Raw genomic sequence first — 20,715 nt, 5'->3', positions numbered from 1 at the left:
ACTTTATCATCCAAAAATACCCCCTCAAACTCTGAAGAAATATTGATAATAACTCTCCATCTGCTGAATAAATCAGAACAAGACTGGAGAGCCTACCCAACATTGTTTGAGTATGGAGGACAGCCAGTAAAGTACTAGAGTTTCATGAAAACTGATCTCAGGGGAACTGACATAAATAAAAAATGTCAAAATTTTAAAGAGGAAAATGAAAATAAAAGCAATAGCAGAAATATTTTCTGTTTATTATCATCCTCATTGTAAAGAATCTTTTCAGAAAGGTCTAGGAATTCAGATGCTGGACTTCTAATCTAGTCTTTACCACTATTCCCACCTAAACTCAGTGAAATCATGTCACCTCTCTATACAGAGAACCTTTGCTTGGTGACTGCGAGGCAATAAAATAAAAAATGAAATAAAACATTTACAAATTCTGTGGGGGGGTGGGGAGGGAGGCAAGTGCCTAAAACGAAGATGTTATGTGAATAAACCGCATGGATAATTATAAATAATAGTGAAATAACTTCTCCAAATACTTCAGGAAAAGAGCTGACAGGCATCAGCAGCTTTAGGGCGCCCCCTGCAGGTTGGCCCAGATGTTGGCACCAGGCTAGAGCCCAACATGAGGGACTCTGAGCTAAGCCTGGGCTAAGCAGTGAGACCTGCGGTGGGGATGAGTAAGGGGTGGGGCGGAGGGAGTGGAGGGAGAAAGCTCAGTTTAGTCTTTACTGCCAAGATTCCTACAATGCTATTATTGAGGCCCCGGGTCCCCTCCCCGCTGACAAGCCCCAGATCTGTTGGACAGAGCCCAGGTTTTAGAGAGTGAGGCTGTTCATTCTGCTGGCCTCTTGCTCTCTTCAATCTAAGCACCCTGGAGGAGGACTCAGGTTGTCCCAAAGTCATCTCAGAATGTGGGGTGGCCCTGGGTGACTGATGGTCCGTGGTTATTTGGGGTTGTTGTTCAGGTTAGGGGGCCTCCACCAGTTTGAAAAACTGTTGGCTTATATTTGGATTCTTGTTGCCTCCAGTGAATATCTATTATGTTCCCCACCCCCAAACAATGTAATAAATATAGTCCACGGTCTAAATGACTAATCAACCATATACATGGACCGAAATATCTTCTGGGGCTAAAGTAAGAACAGCTGTAATCACTGTAGTACATAGTTGGAAACTCAAAAATGGGATAAGGCCAATAATTTATAGGTATCTCTGCATGTCTATATGAAAATGATCAAATGCCAGGATTGCTAGCATGTACCATATGAAAAATAAAAATCATTCTTTTGCAGCGAGGGGGCTCTCTTAGATATCCTACCTGGGAAAGAACTTAAAAATAATTGGCATCGACAGCAGGGCACCCAATCCACACTGTATATAATCATCTTCGGGAATTCAGCACCACAAAAAATTCTCCTTTTTAAAAACTGTGTTTTCCAAATTTTTCATCTTCTTTCTCCCTCTTCCCCAGGTCCTGAGCTTCTGATGCTGATGAAATGCCCGAGGCTGCCGCTGCAGAGGCATACCACCATTGCTCTCAGGCCTCTGGGATGATGTGCGGAAACATGGAGTGTCAGAGATGGTGTCTAACTTTCTAATATTGATGCAGGGGTAAGGGGTCCCCAAAGAGAAAGAAAAGGGGATTGAGTTATCACTTGGCTTCTCAGTCATGATATAGTCCATTTCCACAGATTTTAAGGGGTTGAGAAGAAAGCTGGGTTCTTGGAACAAAATGTTATTTCAAAAAATCATAGAATTTTAGTATTTGAGGACAATTTAAAGATCATTCTATTTTAGAGATGAAGAACTCTTCCCCAAAGAGGTAAAGTGGCTTATTTAAAATGTATTAGTATCAGAGCCATGACTTCCATTTGAAAAGATGTGTAAAGAGGCAAAATAATTGGAAGAGGAAGAGGCAAAGGAGGGAAGTTATTGGTGAGAGAGGAGAGAGAGAGAGAGAGAGAGAGAAAGAGAGAGAGAGAGAGAGAGAGAGAGAGAGAGAGAGAGAGAGAGAGAAACAGAGAGAGGAAGAATAAAGAAAAACACAAGAGACTTGAGAAAAAGACAAGGCAGTCTTGTAAGAGGGCAGAAAGACAAAGTGGTTGTTGCACAATTGTGAGAAAACACCATGATGTATGTTTAACAATAGCCCATACTTCCCTCTCTTGACTTGCTCTGTATATGAACCAACCCTCCAATTTACCAAATGGGACATCTTGGAAGAATACTGATTTCTGGGCAATCTGGAGTGTTGGAAAGCCTGCCACCAAATAGCTTTAACAAATAATCCTAATTTGGAAAATCAGTGCTTGGAAGAGATCTGAGAAATCATTTTTTCATTTTCTGTTTCGTGTGCTTTTCCCCCCCTCAGCCACACCTAAACCATTCCAGAGGGATGAAACTCCAGTGATTCTATTCACAGAAGGAGCTGACTGCCTTGAAGCATCTGGCCTGGTGCCCTTGTGTTGTCACAGCTCATAGCTCATCTTTCTCTATGCCCTGGGCAGCTGATCTGAATATAGAGTTTACATGAACTTCAAAGGAAGCTGGCAGGATGGAGTTGGGGCCTCGCTGCTTTAATCAAGATGGATTCAAAACCTTTGCTTATCAAGTAGAAAACTAAAACCAGCAATGGAGAACTAATTGACACTGACTAAAAAGGAAATGGCAATGGAAAGGTGCAGGGAGCTCAATAAGATTATATTTAAAGTGGTAATACTCTCCTAGCAGTTGATGATGGATTAAGTTTACCTCTTGCCTCCATAAATAATATTAGCACATGGAATAAGATAGCCTCCTATAAGGTATCAGATGAGAAGTTCAGGAAAATGTGCAAAAGCTCAAAAACATTGTTTCCACATGCATGTCATGGTAATGATATTCCTCCCTCCTCAGGCTGGGGGCTGCCTGTTTAAGCTTCTTTAGCAAATTGTGGGAGCTGCACCCCTGGCCACGACCCACAACTCTACACCTCAAGGGGACATCATTCAGCACTCCACCTGCCTCTTCTCTTCTCAGGCTCTAGCTCATATGGGGACCGTTCACATGAAATGCATCTAATGTTGACTTGGGTTCTGAGTTATTGTCCCCCACGTTAGTCCCCCTGCAGGGAAACACGGAGTCTGGCACACAGTAGGTGCTCAAAGATGCTTGTTGAATAAACGAGGGAAAATAAGCGATTGTATCATTCCTGTAACCTGACCCAGGCACCCAGCACAGTTCGAAGCACAGAAATATATCTAAGCTTCGTTCATAACATAGACTACCCTGGAGACATGATGGAGTCCCTATGGCTCAAGACTAAGGAATTCATTATGTCCTTTGCTGAGAGGATACTTGAGAGCCACTAGTAAGCCTTTCAATGCCAGAGCGGGAAGAAGAGTTTGGGGAGAAGGAAGGCGGACAGGGGAAGAGGTGCCTGGAGCCAGTCCTGGCCATGAATTTCTCATTAACTTTTTTACGGATTTGTTCTTTTTTTAATCCTCACCCGAGGCTATTTTCCCATTGATTTTTACAGATAGTGGAAGAGAGAGGGAAAGACAGAGAGAAATATTGATGTGAGAGAAACACATTGATTGGTTGCCTCCTACATGCACCCTGAGCAGGGCCTGGGCCAGGGAGGAGCCTGCAACTGAGCTACATGCCCTTGACCAAAATCGAACCCGCAACCCTTTGGTCCGCAGGACAATGCTCTATCCACTGAGCAAAACCGGCTAGGGCTGTTTTTTTTTGTTTTTTTTTTTTTTTTTAAGGTCTCTCCTTCTCAGACAAAGAAACATGACTTCTAGTACCTCTATTTCCCTCACTCTCTTATAGATATCAAAGGAGGAATTGTTAAAAAAAATGGGACCCAAAGAGAAAGATAGGCAGTAACAGATTGGGAGTTTTTACTCTCCCTTAGGGGACTTCTTTTCAAAGTACACAAACAAGAACATTGTCCCCTTCCCCCCATGTGCTTCTGCTGTACAGTTCTCTCCAAGCACAAGTGCGGCCCAGGGATACACTGGGACTTCCCCTGATATTTTAAGGGGAAGAGGAGAGGGAAAAGAAGAAAACTAGAGAGAACTAATAAAAGCCAAATCTCTCTAGAAACATGTATAGTATTTTTAAAAATAGTTTTCAAAGAAGATATATTAGTGGTTAATAAGCACATGAAAAGATGCCCAACATCTTATTCATTAGGGAAACGCAAATCAGAATACTACCTCGTGCTCATTAGGAAGGCTAAAAAAACAAACAGATAGTTACAGTGTTGCTGGGGGGGATCTGGAGAAACAGGAACCCTTGTATGTTGCTAGTTGAAATATAAAATGGTGTAGCTTCTTTGGAAAAACAGTTTGGCAGTTTCTTTAAAAATTAAACATAGACTTATATGATCCAGCAATTCTACTAAGTATATACCCCAGAGAATTGAAAGCATATGTACACATAAAAAGTCATACACAGATGTTCATAGGTGTATTATTCATAATAATCAAAAGGTAGATACAACCCAAATGTTCTTTAACTGATAAAATGCTCTATATCCATACAATGGAATATTATTCAGCCATCAATGGAATGAAGTACTGATACATGCTATAACATGGATGAACCTTAAAACCATAGTAAGTGAAAGAAGTCAGATACAAAAGTTCACATATTGTATGATTCACTTATATGAAATGTTCAGATCAGAAAAACACAGAGGCACAGAAAGTAGACTAGTGGTTGCCAGGGGTTGGGTGGAGGGGATAATGCGGAGTGACTGCTAATAGGTCAGGGTTTCTTTCAGGAGTAAGGAAAATGTTCTAGAATCAGATAGTGGTAATAGATGCACAACCTTTTGAATACATTAAAAACCACTGAATTGAACATTTTAAAAGGGTAAACTGTATGGTATGTAAGTTATATATCAATAAAAACATTTAAAAGAAGAATTTGATATTGCTCAAAGGCCCTAATTATAGGGCCTTGCTGGAAACTCTAATCCCTACTTGAAAAGTTTTTCTAGTTTACAGAGTGCCAGCCTCCTCCTCCTTACCCCACAACTCCGTCTGCACCGCAGCCCAGATCCACAACCCCTAAAGAAATAACTAGGAGGAGAGACGTCAATCAGCAGCTGGAAGTGAACTGAGACACACTTGACACTTGCCGATATTCTCTGCAAGAGGGTGGGGAGGAGGGTGGACAGAGGAATGAGAATAATGAGAGATGAGCTGCCAGATCCTGAGAAGAGATCGCATGCTGAACATGAAAGGAAGGCATGATGTCTTCAGAGAGGCCTCTTGAACCCCTTCCCAAGTGTTGACGATCCACTAGTGTGGCCAACATAATCTGCTTTAGACACAATCATGATTTGACCGGAAGATGGGAGGTCAACTCTGAGCAAATGCCAGGCTTTGTCTGCCTGCTGGGCTCCTCCCTGGGTTCCCACTTTGCTGGCCTAATCCCTCCCCCGGCTCAGGGCTTCCAGTTCCCTGCCCTCAGTCCCCTTCTCTCTCCTAGGATGTGTGACATCCTCTGAAGGGATGTCAGTGTACTACACGATTAGTTGCTTATTTAACCACTTACCAAGTCAATTCTAAAAAACCAAATTCGTATCTTTAGAAGACGCTGGGGAACCAACTTTTTTTTTTTTTTTTAAATAACCTTTATCCTGCCTTTCTTAAGCAAACTATACTACTAAAAAACAAACTAACAAAACTATATGGGTACTGAATTAGAATATTTCTTCAAATTAATGAAGGAAGAATAATAGAATTGAATCTTAATGAAGTAAGAAAGAGTATTGGACACCAATAGCTACTAATATCACAAAAAAGAGAGAGACCTTGAGACCTGCATGCCTCCTGATGAAGAACACATCACTCACAAGGTTGTCATGCCAAAAAAACAAAACACCAAAAACAAAAAGCCCCGGGTTAGGATAAGTGGAAACATAGAGACTAGAGCTGTGGTTCTCAACCTTTCTAATGCCGAGACCCTTTAATACAGTTCCTCATGTTGTGGTGACCCCCAACCATAAAATTATTTTCGTTGCTACTCCATAACTGTAATTTTGCTACTGTTATGAATTGTAATGTAAATGCTACTGTTATGAATTGTAATGTAAATATCTGTGTTTTCCGATGGTCTTAAGCTCTACAGCAGCAGTTCTCAACCTGTGGGTTGTCTAAGACCATCGGAAAACACAGATATTTACATTACGATTCATAACAGTAGCAAAATTACAGTTATGGAGTAGCAACGAAAATAATTTTATGGTTGGGGGTCACCACAACATGAGGAACTGTGTTAAAGGGTCGTGGCATTAGAAAGTTGAGAACCACTGGACTAGAGGAACAGACTAAACTTTGTTCTGGGGAAGCAACCAGCAGCATCTAGACTGCAGGATACTGCAGGTAAGTGATCCCACATCTTCAATAAATGAATTGTAAGAAGAATAAGGAGATAGAGGACAAAACCTATGTATCAAAAGATGCTTAAGAGATTTTTTTTTAAAAAAACTCAGGCAAAACGTATGTACACTTAGGTGATAAGACTGTAAAGAAAAGTGGGAAGTGGTTGCAATTAAACTTAAGATAGCGGTTACTCTAGCAGGGAGGGAGGGGTGGTGGTTGAGAAGGTGTCCTATAGGGGGCTTCCAGGGTGACTGGAAGAATTCTCTTCTGGTGGGTTGTGTTTGCAAGAGAGCTAGACTTAAACAATTATTTAAACCTGCACATTTCCTTTTTATGGTTCTCTGTTACTTACATTATAACAACAAAAAGTTATAACTATAGCCTGGTCGGTGTGGCTCAGTGGTTGAGCGTCAACCCGTGAACCCAGGAGGTCACAGTTCGAGTCCCAGTCAGGGCATATACTGGGGTTGTGGGCTCAATGCCCAGGGTGGAGCATGCAGGAGGCAGCTGGTCAATGATTCTCTCTCACCATTGACGTTTCTATCTCTCTCTCCCTCTCCCTTCCTCTCTGAAATCCATAAAAATATATATTAAAAAGTTATAACTATAAAAAAGTTTCTAAAGTAAAAATTAAATTAATTCAATAATCAGCTATGATGGGAAAGAAAACCCAAGAAATGGAGAGGAAAATATTAAGAACAAGAGAGAAAAAGGATCACATTTATGACCACAAAAAACTTTTTATAGCAAAAGCAGACCCATTTCTTTACCACATGGATGATTCTTGGTGCCACCTAGGGCTTCCCTCTTTAAAATGCACAATTAATTTAGCCACCTGTGTCTCTGGCAATGGAATTAAGGCCGGCTAGGGGGCAGTACGTGTGTGTTGGGGGAATGGGAACATCTTGAGACCACGGCTTGGCAGAGGCCTGGGTGGCAGCACGGGAAGCATGGGGCACAGTGTCTGCATTGACCCCCGGCAGGGAGACACCAGCATCCCTGGGAGCAGCTGGAGGTCAGGACCCGTGCAGGGAGATGTCAGCTGTGTCACAGCCTTGGGGGCAGAAGAGTGAGGCCTCTGTGTCTGCCTGTCCACATGTCTGTCAGTGTAACATTTTGGGTCAATAAATATTCATCAGGATGCACCATTTCAGCTGACCTACGCCACCCGCTCCGCTGGCGGAGAAAATAAACAGGGCCTGTGGATGCGGAGGACTTCTGCCCCTTCGGAGCTGCCATTGTGCTCTGTGTGTGAGCCAGGAGCTCAGACACATTTTTGCTTCCTTGAGTCCCTTGGAACTTGTGCATGTATTATCTGGCATGGACCCAATGCCTTCCCTGTGTGTTAAATGGTCATAGAGTGCCATCGACATGTCAACTGTGAGAGAATAACGTTCAAGGGGAGGTTAGTTAGTTCATCAATGAGTAACTCTCTCTGTAACCTGCCAGTGGGAGGGTCCCCCAGCACAGTTTCTTTCTTCCTCCTCTGTGCCCCTGACATTTATTTCCAGACATTTGTTTTGGCTTTTGCGCTCATTGCTCGCTCATTGCTATTGTCTATGTATCTGTCTCCACTGCTAGACTGGGAGCCATTTATTGAGCAATTCATATGCACAAAGCATTATGCTAGATGAAGTGGCAAACAAAATAGTACCTACCTCCTAGAGCTAAGGGACAGATATGTAACAAACATACAAATAAATGCATAATTGCACATTTTGTGAGTGCTAAGAAAGAAGAGAAAAAGGTAGGATGAGTGATTACATAGGGGCATCAGTTTGATATTGCCAAATCAGGCAAGGCTTTAGTGAGAAAGAATAAGTAGAGACTGGCCAGGAAAGAGTGTTGCTGGGCAGGGAGTGTGTCCAGAGCACAAGAGTGAGAGAAACACTGGTACAAGGCAGGGATGGAGAGGTAGGCGGGACCATAACATGAAGGGCCTGGTAGACCTTGACAAGGAACCTAGATTTTTAACCTAAGTGCAAAAGGAAAGAGCATATGTTTAAAAATGGGTAGACCCGCCCAGCTGGCATGGCTCAGTGGTTAAGCACTGACAGATAAACCAGGAAGTCATGGTTCAATTCCCAGTCAGTTGCCCGGGTTGCAGGCTTAATCCCAGTGTGAGGCATGCAGGAAGCAGCCAATCAGTGATTCTCTCTTATCATTGATGTTTCTATCTCTTTCTCCCTCTCCCTTCCTCTCTGAGTGTGTGTGTGTGGCTTAAAAAAAAAACACAAAGAAATGGGTAGACCCATAAGGTGACTATTTCAGTGATGATGGAGGAGTAGATGAGAGTAGAGAAGGTATTGATGAAGAAAAGTCAGCAGATCTGAGGTGTTTCTGGAAGGGAGATTTGGTAGGAATCTTGGGTGGAATAAGGGTTCATTCTACAACTTCTGCAAAGAATACCCAGATAGATGGAAGGTACCATTCACTAGCATAACCCAATATACAAACAAGACTAGCTCATGTATATGTACAAATGCTAAGTCATGACTAAACTCATTAGCAAACCTATTCTGAGTTTTGGAGAGTTTCTCACATTGTAACCCCTAAGGTAGAGCCAGAAGTCACTGTCCCAGGCTCCCTTGCTGCTGCCATCAGATGTGTGAACTAGGTGCTGCCGATCAGATACACCCAGGTGAGTCCTCAGCTTGGAAGCTAATGCTACAAGGAGGCAGGTATGAATGGCATCCATCCCAGGTGAACATGACCACAGGGGCTCAATGGCTCAACTTCTGGCATCCAGGACCAAGCATTATAATGCAAGCTACAGTGTCTCTCCAAGAAGTAGAGTTGTTGCCAAGTGTTGGCAGCGATGGTGTTTTCACTGGAGCAAATGCCACAGTCTCATTTGGTGTTGTTTCTGGCCTCATCGCTTCTAAGTCTGGTTCCTTTGCCCTCCAGAGAATTCTGAGTTGCTTAATATTTATAACAAATTATTTTTTTCTGTCTAAACTAGCCAGAGTGGATTACATTTTTTTCAACAAAGAACTGTGCCTAATAGTATTATCTTTATCCCCATTTTATAGATGAAGACAATGCGTTTTCTAAAAATGGAGAAAATTTCCCAAGATTACACAGCTAGTAAATAGTGAGAGGCAAGACACAAGTCCCAGACTTTTGAATCAATCTCTAGGCTCTTTAGGAATCGAAAATGAAGATATTCCAATATTCACCATGAAGAAAGCTCGTAATAAAAATAAAGTTACCATTTAATGAATAATTACTATGTGCCAAAATTGCACATCAGCTGTGAGAAGAATCCTAGAGCTCGTGTTGACCACTCTAATTCAGGGGAACAGGGCCCAAACCATGATGGAATTTGGCCACTGTCGCTCAGGGAAGTAACGGCAGTGTGAGAGAGAAACCCAGGTTGGTTGATTCCCATTTCTTTCACATCTGGGGAGGGTGAAGCCCTTTCTTAATCCACATAGAAATGCTTACATCACACAAGTCCAATGCCTAAATGTAAGTCTTGTTTAAATGTAAGAAAAAATAAATATTAAATGTATAAGGAATAACCACACTTAAAATATTGCCAACCAGACATATGGACACTCTGGACTATACCACCATCACCCCTTTGGGGAGTGTAACTGCGAAGCCTAAAATAGCTCTTGAGAGAAACTTCATGAAAACATTGCCTGGGGAACTGAGATCACATTTCCACCTGGCTCTGAAATACAGAATTTAATTGACCAGTTTTGATGCAAGAAAACTGTCATTTCTGCAGAAATTGAAAAAGTTGTTAGAACCCTTGTTAATCTGTAGAAAAAAGTAAGATTGAGTGTCTAAATATTTTTAAAGCAAGATATTTTTAAATAGACATTACTATCTGCACATACATAGATAATAATTTTTGTTTCAATAAAATCCAAGATTTATTTTACCCTAAGGGCCATTTCTATTGACTCTGGGGGGAAAAAATCTTGTGTCATACAAGGAAAACTGAACCCTTAAATTTCTGATTCATTTCCCTTTAAATCATCCAAATATTGCTTTTTATGGGCTATGTAATAGCCAAACAGTCTCTAAGGGGGTATTAAAGCATTTCAAGCCTTGCTTCCCTTAAAATAAAATAAAATAAATGTTTAAAAGGAGGAAGTAGGCTCCAAGTGAATCCACTTGGTCTACAAAACTTCTCATCAGCCCAAGATCTAAAATGTCTAAGCAGGCTTCGGAGTTGCTAAATTCTCATTTTCTCGTTAAGACTTGACCCCTGCATGGAGGCTGCTTTGAGTGCTGAAACCTATTTTTCTATCAGAAGAGAAGAAATTTTGTCCCTGAAACAAGAGCACCCTGTTTTTCTCCATCAGAAATTACCTCAGGATGTTTCAGGGTGAAGATATTATACCAATCTAAACCATTTCTTGTTTACATCTAATCCAAGGAATAGTCATTAGAAAGCTATACTTAATGAAGAGTCTACTTTTTCAAAACCATCGAGTGTCTCAAGTAGTTCAGTATACAGTTCATTAATGGTCAAATTAAGTAGAGTCACAGATTAATATAATGGGGATTCCTTCCTTTCTTTATCACTATTTTTGAGATGAACACCTCTGAGTTGTTGAAAGAAATCAACTACTAAGGTCATTTTTGCCTTAAACTCTCCTTTATTTCATTCTCCCATGAGCCTACTTAGATGAATAACTTGGGTAATTTGGAAGAAGGTTTAAGAAGTCTAATATTAAAGAAGCCTTTTCTCAAACAACAGTTTAAGACACTATGCCAGTTATTATGAAGAAATCCACAATAAATTCTCCATTTCCAGACAATTGGAGAACTGGCCATTTGGATTTTTGGCTGAAGACTACTTTGAATCTGAGGGCACGCCTAGCCGAGATAACAACATAGCATCTTCAGCAGAAGTCAGAGGAAGCCATTCAGAAATTAACTAATTCATTCCATTAGTATTTATTGCCAACTATGCATAGGCAATATGTGTGGCCCTGATGAGATGGCAGTGAACTAAGAGAGACATGCATTTTCAATGCAATGGGATTACTGGAGATCTGTTTGGGAGGGCTGTGATTTGTTAATAACATGTGCAAAAGCCTAGCAGTGTAAAAGCGAAGGGATAAAATAAAGAATTCAGAGACTGAAATATCTATGAACATTTGGCTTATGATAAAGGTGACATTGCACACTGGGTAAGGAGGAGAGAATTCAAAATGTGATTTAGACAACTGGCTATGCATTAAGAAAAAAATATTAAAACTATATTTCTCTCATCAAACATAAATTCCAGATGGTTTAAAGATATCTATAATAATAAAAGTGTAATATGCAAATCTACCGAACGGCTGAACAGCGGAAAGACTGTCGACCTTCCGGACAAAGCCGGGGCTGCGAGGGCTGAGACAGCTGGGGCTGCGAAGGCCTGCTCTTGCACAAATTTCGTGCACTGGGCCGCTAGTAAATGTATAAAACAAAGATTTAGAAGAAAACATGAGGGATAACAGAGACCTTTCCTTACCATTTAAAAGGGCTGCAAGCATGTCAAACTCAAAGACTAACACAGGACAAATAAATGAGGCATGTGGCCCGTGGGCCTTGAGTTTGACATGCTTGGGCTAGAGAAAACGATGCCTCACAAAGGAATGGAAACAGTTCCTGTTGCTACCAACCACAGTGAAAAACCTCCAAACTCATGGGGCATCAGGTAAAGCGCTCAGAAGAGTTCTGCCTCATTCATAGGAAAATATTCACCAGGCATCCAATGAAGCAGGAAAATACAGCCCATAATGTGAAGAAAAATCAATCCACAAAACCAGACCCAGAAGTGACTGAAATAATAGCAGTAATATATAAGGACATTAAATCAGTTATTATAATTCACACATCCAAGAGGCTAAAGAAAAGATTAAGCAGGTCAGGTCTTATCCTTGCATTTATTATCTAGTAGGTCACTCAAATAGAAATCAAAAGAGTCATTTTCAATACCATCTTCCTCTTTCATATTTCTCACCCAAGGATTTTCCCATTGCTTTTAGATAGCATGGAAAGCAGGGAAGGAAGAGGGGGGATGAGAGAGAGAGAAACATCGATGTGATATAAACACATCACAATTGATTGCAACCCAGGTACATGCCCTTGACCAGGAATCAAACTAGGTGCACAGGCCAATGCTCTAACCACTGAGCACATGGGCCACGGCAATACATTTAAGTTTTGTATATGTTTCTATATATGAGTGACATAGAAGCAATAGATTCTGCTTCCCTCTTTCTAGTACATTTAACTTTTAAATTCACGAGATGTGTACCTGTGACCTAGTTCCACATGTGGCTTGGCCATGAACGAGGCACAACCATCACTTCTATGGCTACTTCTAGGCAGTTTGTTCTCATAACAGAAAATTGGGCCTTAGCTATTTCCTCTCTCATGATTAGACCCAATATTGTCTAACAGAGCAGTATGTTGGGAGTGGGTGGAAATAATGAAGACCTTCCCTGGATTATGGACTAGAACAATGGTTCTTAGTCAGAGACAACCACACAGTCACCCAGGAGAGGCGAGGAAAGCAGCTAAACGTCCTACAGTGCACAGGACGGCACCTCCCTCCCTGCCCACCCCCAACAACAAAGATTATTTGGCACAAAATGCTAATCATGCAGGGTTGAGAAACCTTGGCCTAGAATAACCTTAAAGAGAAACTCAGAGAGAAGAGAAGAGAGTTTGGGAATATGCCTGGTGATTACAAAATTAATCAGCAGAAAATAAAAGCACACACATAAAAATGGTTGGAAGAGATGATGTAAGATATCAATTTATAATAGCAACCAAAAAGAAATAAAATTACCAAGAAATTGGCACAATTCACAAGAATAAAACTTTAACATGCTACTGAGAAACACACACACAAACACATATAGACAAATGGAAGAGCATATCATGTTGTTGGGGAGGAGCAAGCAATATCATAAAGATGCCTACTCTCCCTAAATTAATCTATACACTTAACATGCCCCTGATTTTTTAAAATTCCAAAATGGTACTTTTTGAACTAGACAACCTGATTTTAAAATTCATATGAAAAAAAAGGGTAACAACCCTAACCGGTTTGGCTCAGTGGATAGAGCGTCGGCCTGTGGACTCAAGGGTCCCAGGTTCGATTCCAGTCAAGGGCATGTACCTTGGTTGCGGGCACATCCCCAGTAGGAGGTGTGCAGGAGGCAGATGATTGATGTTTCTCTCTCATCGATGTTTCTGACTCCCTCTCCCTCTCCCTTCCTCTCTGTAAAAAAAAAAAAATCAATAAAATATATATTTTTTTAAAAAGGGAAACAGAAAAATTCTGAAAAAGAAGCAATGAAGGTGAGCTATTTCTATTAGATAATAAAAATTTCTGAAGCTACAGATAGTTAAAATAATGTGATATTGGCATGACAATTTAGATGGAACAGATTAAGAATCTCAAAAAGAAGCACAAATGCAATGGGAATTTTATATATTATAAAAATAACATTTCAAATCTATAAAGAATCTATTATTCAATAACTGACATTGGGACAACTGGGTAGCCATCTGGAAAAACAAAACTTGACTTATCTGTCATTTACGGTATATGAGTACTAGAAGAAACCATGGAATTTTTAAGAAACAATCTTAAAGTGGGAAAAACTTGTCAAAGTATGTCACAAAACCAAAACCCAGGAATCATGAAATAATGTCTGGCCAGCGTGGCTCAGGGGTTGAGTATCGACCTATGAACCAGGAGGTCATGGTTCGAATCCTGGTCAGGTTACATGCCTGGATTGCAGCTCGATCCCCAATGTGGGGCATGCATGAGGCAGCTGATCAACGATTCTCTCTCATCATTGATGTTTCTATCTCTCTCTCCCTCTCCCTTCCTCTCTGAAAGAAATAAAAATATATTTTTAAAAAGTGAATATATCAATCTATGTAAATAGAAAAGAATGACAAACAGGAAAAATATATTTGCAATTTATATCAGAAGGAGCTAATCTCCCTAATATATAAACAGCCCTGCTAAATCAATAGAAAGGCAGCAACTCAATAGAAATGTAAAGAAAGGAAATGGACTGTCCACTGAAAAGGGAATTCAAATGGCTGTTAAATTTGTGAAAAGCAACCAACCTCACTCACAAGAAGAGAAATACAAAAAAATGACTTACTTTTCCCCTATTAGATTGTCAAATTCAAAAAATTTTTTATGTGTGTAGGTATGGGGAAACAGGTATTTTTAGACATTAGTGGTAGGTATACATTGACAAGTCAGACTTGAACTAGACACCCTGTTGTACATACTTTTTAACCCAGGAATTTTATCCTCCATATCTACTCATGCATGTGCAAAATGTGTAAGTTATTCAGTGAAACACTGTCAGTAATAAAAAATTTGGTAAGATCCCTAAATGTTCATTGATAGTGACTATAGAAAATCAGAAAGAATATAAATGCTCATTAATTGTGGACTAAAAAATTATATAGTACATTTATAGTATCGATATTAGGTAGCCATAAAAATACTAACGGAGATATTTATGTGTGAATTTGGACTAACCAATCTCCAAGATATATAGCTAAGAAGAAAAGCAAAGAGGAGAGCAATGCACATAGTATATCACCATTCATAAAAACTTGGAGATGAGGAGATACACATGCACACACAGATATAATACATACTTGATTGTATATGCATGAAATATCTCTGGAGAGGTATCACTCCATAGAAGCATGCTACTCGGATTGCTGCTTCAGAGCGGGTGGGTAGGTGTCAGGAATAGAAGCAATACTTTCTGTTCACTGTATAATACTTCTGTACCTTTTAGATGAACCAAATGCAACTATCACCGATACCAATCACAAATCAATCAATGAGAACATTTGAAAACAAACCCTGCCGTAATCTCCATGGCCTCCAGCTCTGGTCAGCCAAGTTTCTTGCCCCTTCCCTATCTCTCCTGCCTTGTACAGGCTGTCACTGCTGAGGAAAACTGGGAATAGAGATTTTAAAAACATGGGGTATCTTTCCTCCACACGCATCCAACCAAGGTTAGAGCTCTGCATGGGTTCCCAACAGCCTGCTTTTCAATCCACAGGGGTGGAGAACTTAGCTTATTTTTAAATTGGGTGGAATTCAGAAGAGAACTGCCAAAATGATTAAATAGACTGGAGAGACTGGTTCATAAAGAAAGATGAAAAGACCTAAATGTGTATAATTTGGCTAAATGACAGCAGGGCCAGGTCATGGTCAGCACCTACAAGTATTCAACAAGTTCAAACACCAGGACAGGAGAGGAACAGTCGAGGAGGTGAAGAGGAGAAAGATGAAAGTATGAAAAGAAAACAGTATCTCGTTCTTTTTGTCTGTCTGTATCTCCAGAGCAGCCTCCCCAGGAAAGCGAGGGATATCTTGTTCCTTGGATCACATCCTAGAAAACCTTTACCTTTGCAGAGTTATAAGCCCACACCAGCTCCCGGCCAGGGGTGAGATGTCACCACCGAGGCCTTTTCATCTCTATTAAGCTCCCCTTCCCCACTACCCGTCTCCTTGAACTGGTTCTCTCCTGGATCCAAGTGGCCACTTTGCTTGCTTTTCCTCGCTTCTCCATGCATACGCAATGAGGGTCAGACAGTGGGGATGCTGTCTGTGCACAGTATATTCATCATCTGCATATCTCAAAACCTTGCTGGGTGCCTATGATCAGACTGGAAACAGAACTGCAGTTCCCTGCTAATATCATGAAGTTCATGATAGCTCGTGATCGTTCTACCATCAAGAAGTGACCAGTGAGGTGGCCAGGTTGCCGCAGAGCAGGTTAGCAGCAGCACTGGGCTGTGCCCTAGGTCCATCTCCCTAATCAGCCCCTCATTGAGCCTATCCCTGAAGCATATAGAAAATGTACTTTATTGCACTGCCATTAAAAAATGAGTACCATGAGGATGCTTTGTTCTTTTGTAACCTGCCTGCCTCATCTTTTTAACTGCATTTCTTGTATTTTCTTTCAGCTGAACCTCAATCCACATTCCTTTGAGCTTGTGTATCAGTGTACCAGAGTATATGTATCGATGTGGGAGTATATATAAAAGTCTATGTGTGCATACATGTGTACATGTACCAGCTTGTGTGCATTTCTGGGTTTACAGTTCATGTTGCTGGGTATCTAAGAAGATGCATATATGGGTAAAATGAGCCAAAAATAAGATGAGTCACCGGGCCAGCATGGCTCAGTGGTTGAGTGTGAACCTATGAACCAGGAGTTCAAGGTTTGATTCTGGTCAGGGCACATGCCTGGGTTGCAGGCTCAACCCCCAGTGTGGGGTGTGCAGGAGGCAGCTGATCGATGATTCTCTCTCATTGGTGTTTCTATCTTTTTATCCCTCTCCCTTCCTCTCTGAAATCAATAAAAAAATATTTTAAAAAATAAGATGAACCAAAAATAAAAGTTAAGGACCACTCTGGTAGGGATTCCAAAACGAATGCCTAAGAGTATATTTTAAAACTATTTGTGGTTTATGTTTATTTAAAACTAGAGGCCCATGGCGGCTGCCTCAGCCCTCACAGACCCTGCTTCATCCAGAAGATCGTCCGGAAGGATGTCCGGTCTAATTAGCATATTATGCTTTTATTAGTATAGATTTTCACCATTTATCAGATGAAGGAACTGAGCTGTGGCTAAAACTTGAGCCCGATGTTCCTACTATTTGGTAGCAGCAGGTGAGAACACACTCCTGGGGGCAGAGTAGGATCTGAGGGAATAATCATTATAATTCTCAATTATCTGGAAAAGAGACAGCTTCTGGGTCAGGAGATGGAAAAATTGGCAGCTGGGCCTTATACTGTGGATAAGGAGAGAATTACTTCTCTCTGAGCAATGGTTCTCTTGGGAAAACATTCTGAGGAGTCTAGACACACTAAAGGGCTTTCCCATGTGATAGAGAGAAGCTGGGCTCTGCCATATGCAACCAGGTCAGGAGCTAAGCAGCCTCAGAGCAAGGGAGGGAGGCTGGCTCATTGCTGCTGTGCTATGATTGCGTTTGCCTACAGATTACAGAAAACACACACACACAAGGAGTCCCAAAGTAGCTATTCCAAGGATACTGCGGTGACCATGTAATCAGGGATTCTATGACTTTCTCTCTGCTCTACCATTCTCAGCACCTGAATTCCAACCTCAAAACCACCTCCTGCTCTAAGATGGCTGCTGGAACCCCCGTCATCACATACTCACATTGGGCCACAGAAAAGGCAAGTGAAACATGGATCAGTTGTATCAACTCCTGCAAGGAGCCTTCCCAGAAGTCCATTTCTGTTGTGTTCGCCAGAACTTAGTCTTGTGACCATACCTAACTGCAAGACAGGCTGGGAAAAATATCTTTTTAGCCTGCTTCATCCCCCAGGTAAAATTGTTTTTCTGTATCAAAAGGAGAGAATGGATTTTGTGGGTGGAAGGTTTTTCTGCCACAGGTGAGCAGAAATGTGGTCTATAGCAAACAGACTGCATAAGGATGTACAGCTGCCAGCTGGAGAATGACTTTGGTATATACTTCCATTCGGTTATACCTGAGGCTGTACACACACACACACACACACACACACACACACACACACAGTGATATTAAATGTTGCAACCACTTGGTGGATGTACTGAGATAGTAAAGGAAGGATCTGTGTCCACTCTTGGGCACAGGGGACAGCAGCACCCAGAGGCAGTGTGGTGGTGGCTGTTGTGGCCTCAGAGAGCACTGGTCTGCACCAAACCGTAGAGAACTTTCTGTAGCAGCAAATCCACTTCATACTCAGAGACAATATGTCTAAGTTTTTACTGCTGAGGGGGCGGTGGCAACATAGCAAGACACTTCCTAGAGACCCCCTGAGAAACACTGCAGGGTAAGAACACCTCCGAAGTTGGCCAGGGTCCTGCCATTCCACAGGTGAAGGTGACCAGGTCAGTAAACCTTGTGCTGAACCATGTATACCTGCTCATGTATTCATGAACCATGAGGTCTGGATATCTGAGTGATCATAAATAAAGGGTGCATATAAAATAATTAGTTTTGTAAAGAAAGAATTGGTTAAGAAAATGTGGATGCATGAATTCTAGACTAAGTCCCAGCTTTTTTTAAGTGAACTTTTAAAAGAGGGTTGGTGCTCACTTTGGTGGCTGGTAAGCTTCATGATTTTCAAGGCATGTTTCATGGAACTCTCTAGTTTCATGGAGTACCTCAGGGACCAGAGGGAGGCCAAATGGTCCGCCAACTTCCGTTGCTTACACCATATTCATATTTTTGTATTCCATATAAATTTTCACTTGAAAAATTAAAAATTACTGGCTTAAGTATTAAACTTATTAATGATGATTAGCTAATAAAATTAGTCTCATTATCTTAAACAGAGAAATACTGCAGAACAGCTGAATAAAAGAACATGAATATATACCAATTCTTCTAAAAAATAATCCCAGCCTACACCGACATGAACTGAAATATCCAATACTAGGCACTATGATTTAGGTACTAAAGAAGGTTCTGGACATCATCAACTAAAACATTGAGGAGGAAAGGAAGGGATTATACATGAAGACAAGCTTTGAAAATTCTCATTTATCCATCTGGAGGGAATGGACAGATGGGGAGAGTAAGTAATAAAAATCTGATTAAAGTTTTCCAAGTCATGGAGGATTTAGAAGTGGTGAACCATAGACTCTTTAAGCAAATCATGGAGTTCTCAAACCTGGCGAGACAACCTGAGTTTAAAAGAAGCAGATACAACAACTAAGAGGAAGTACTATTCACAAAGCGGACAGTGAATTTATAAAACCTATTATCTCAAGTGGGCATGCAGGTGGAATGTAAATTAGGCACAGAAAAGATTTCAGTACATTGTAGATCACATGAGTTCTTTAGGTCTTGACTTCTATGAATGGACCTTAGAAACCTGCAACAGGAAAATTGAGATAAGCTAGAAATGGCTTGAAGCCCATCCTAACCTTTGTGACCAGTATTTTTTTTAGGGACTCATTACTTTCCACACACAATCCTGGAATTCTTTCAGACTCAGATACTGGTCTGGGTGAACCCTGGACTGACGTGTATTCTTATGGGTGTTTATATACTGGCAAGTACTAAAACTTCCTCTACAGCCAAGTTTTCCCAAAGCAATGGGCTAAAACATCAATTTATAAGACATATACTGCTGTTACTGGCCATGTGAGAACATATGCCTGCTTCGCATGATTGGCTTTATGCTTTACCTTAACATGGATGGTAATTACAACAAACAAGTATTTATGTCACACTATGTTAGTAAAAACGCTTTTAGCAATGGCTACAGACAGGCCATTATCCTGATTAAAAATGAAATGTCACTGAATGCTGGCTTTGTGCCATAAACTAAGGTTCTGTAGCTATATACTTTACAGCTTTTTATTCAAACTACCTTAATTACTGAAATCCCAGCAGGAAAAAAAAATCAATTCTGTTACTGAAAATTTAAGCCTTAATTTTCTAGTACTTCACTTTGCTCTGAAACAATGGGACTGGGGGGCGCAGGAGGTGACTTGAGATATAATTCTTGCATGACGACAGAGCTGCCTTCAATGGAGAGCTTTGACTAGACACACATCATTATCAGGAGGAGGAGATGTGATTCATTAAAGAGAAATAGCTGGGCTGTGGTTCAGGCCACTCTGGAGAGTCTGTTCCAACACTGAGAAGTGTGGCCCTTCCCAGAGAAGAAGGGGATCACTGCTGAATTAAAAAGCTGCAAGTGACCTTCCAAGGTCATCTAGTTCATCCCCTTCAGGCAGAAACCCTTTGAACCCACAGTGATTCGTTGCTATGGCGGCCTGAGCCTATGCATGCATTCCAGAATCATCCCAACACTGAGAACTTCATTGCCAAGAAATTCTTCCTGGATTGAAATTTAATTTCTCATGCTATGGTTAATTTGCTTTTGTTTTTTGTTTTCTGTTTTCTTCTCTTGAAAGACAAATAAGCTGGTCAGGTAAGACTAAAGGACCCAGAGAATACAACCTGGCCAGAGGTGGTGAATTCAAATCTAGAGAACTCACATATCCATTCCTTCTCCCAGGTCTAAAGAACAGCAAATGCTACTCTTGGCAGGCAGAGGACACTGGCAGGAGGCAGCTAGTCTACCTGTTTGCGGATAACTAAAATTCTTTACAGCTCAGGGTACAATGCACCAGGGAATCATTTCTAGTGCCAACCAAAAAAAAAAAAAAAGTACGAAAAAAGGAAGGAGAGCAGCAATTTAAAAGTCTATAAAAATATGAAACATGAAGGTACGTGGGTCTGAGCCTGGTGCTTGAGCATGAGGGTGAGAAGGGGGTCTCTTTTTTACCCA

At 41.0% G+C, this 20,715-nt stretch overlaps 1 long non-coding RNA gene across 1 annotated transcript in view; it reads right to left on the bottom strand.

Moving 5' to 3' along the window:
* LOC308237361 overlaps positions 1 to 20,715 on the bottom strand; it is a 132,737-nt gene that overhangs the window by 87,320 nt on the left and 24,702 nt on the right. The gene's annotated exons all lie outside the window — the stretch shown is intronic.

This window comes from Plecotus auritus, assembly GCF_963455305.1.
Source record: "Plecotus auritus genome assembly, chromosome: 12".
NCBI lineage: Eukaryota > Metazoa > Chordata > Mammalia > Chiroptera > Vespertilionidae > Plecotus > Plecotus auritus.
The sequence above is the reverse complement of the archived record's forward strand: the minus strand, read 5'-3'. Positions and strand labels throughout refer to the sequence as shown.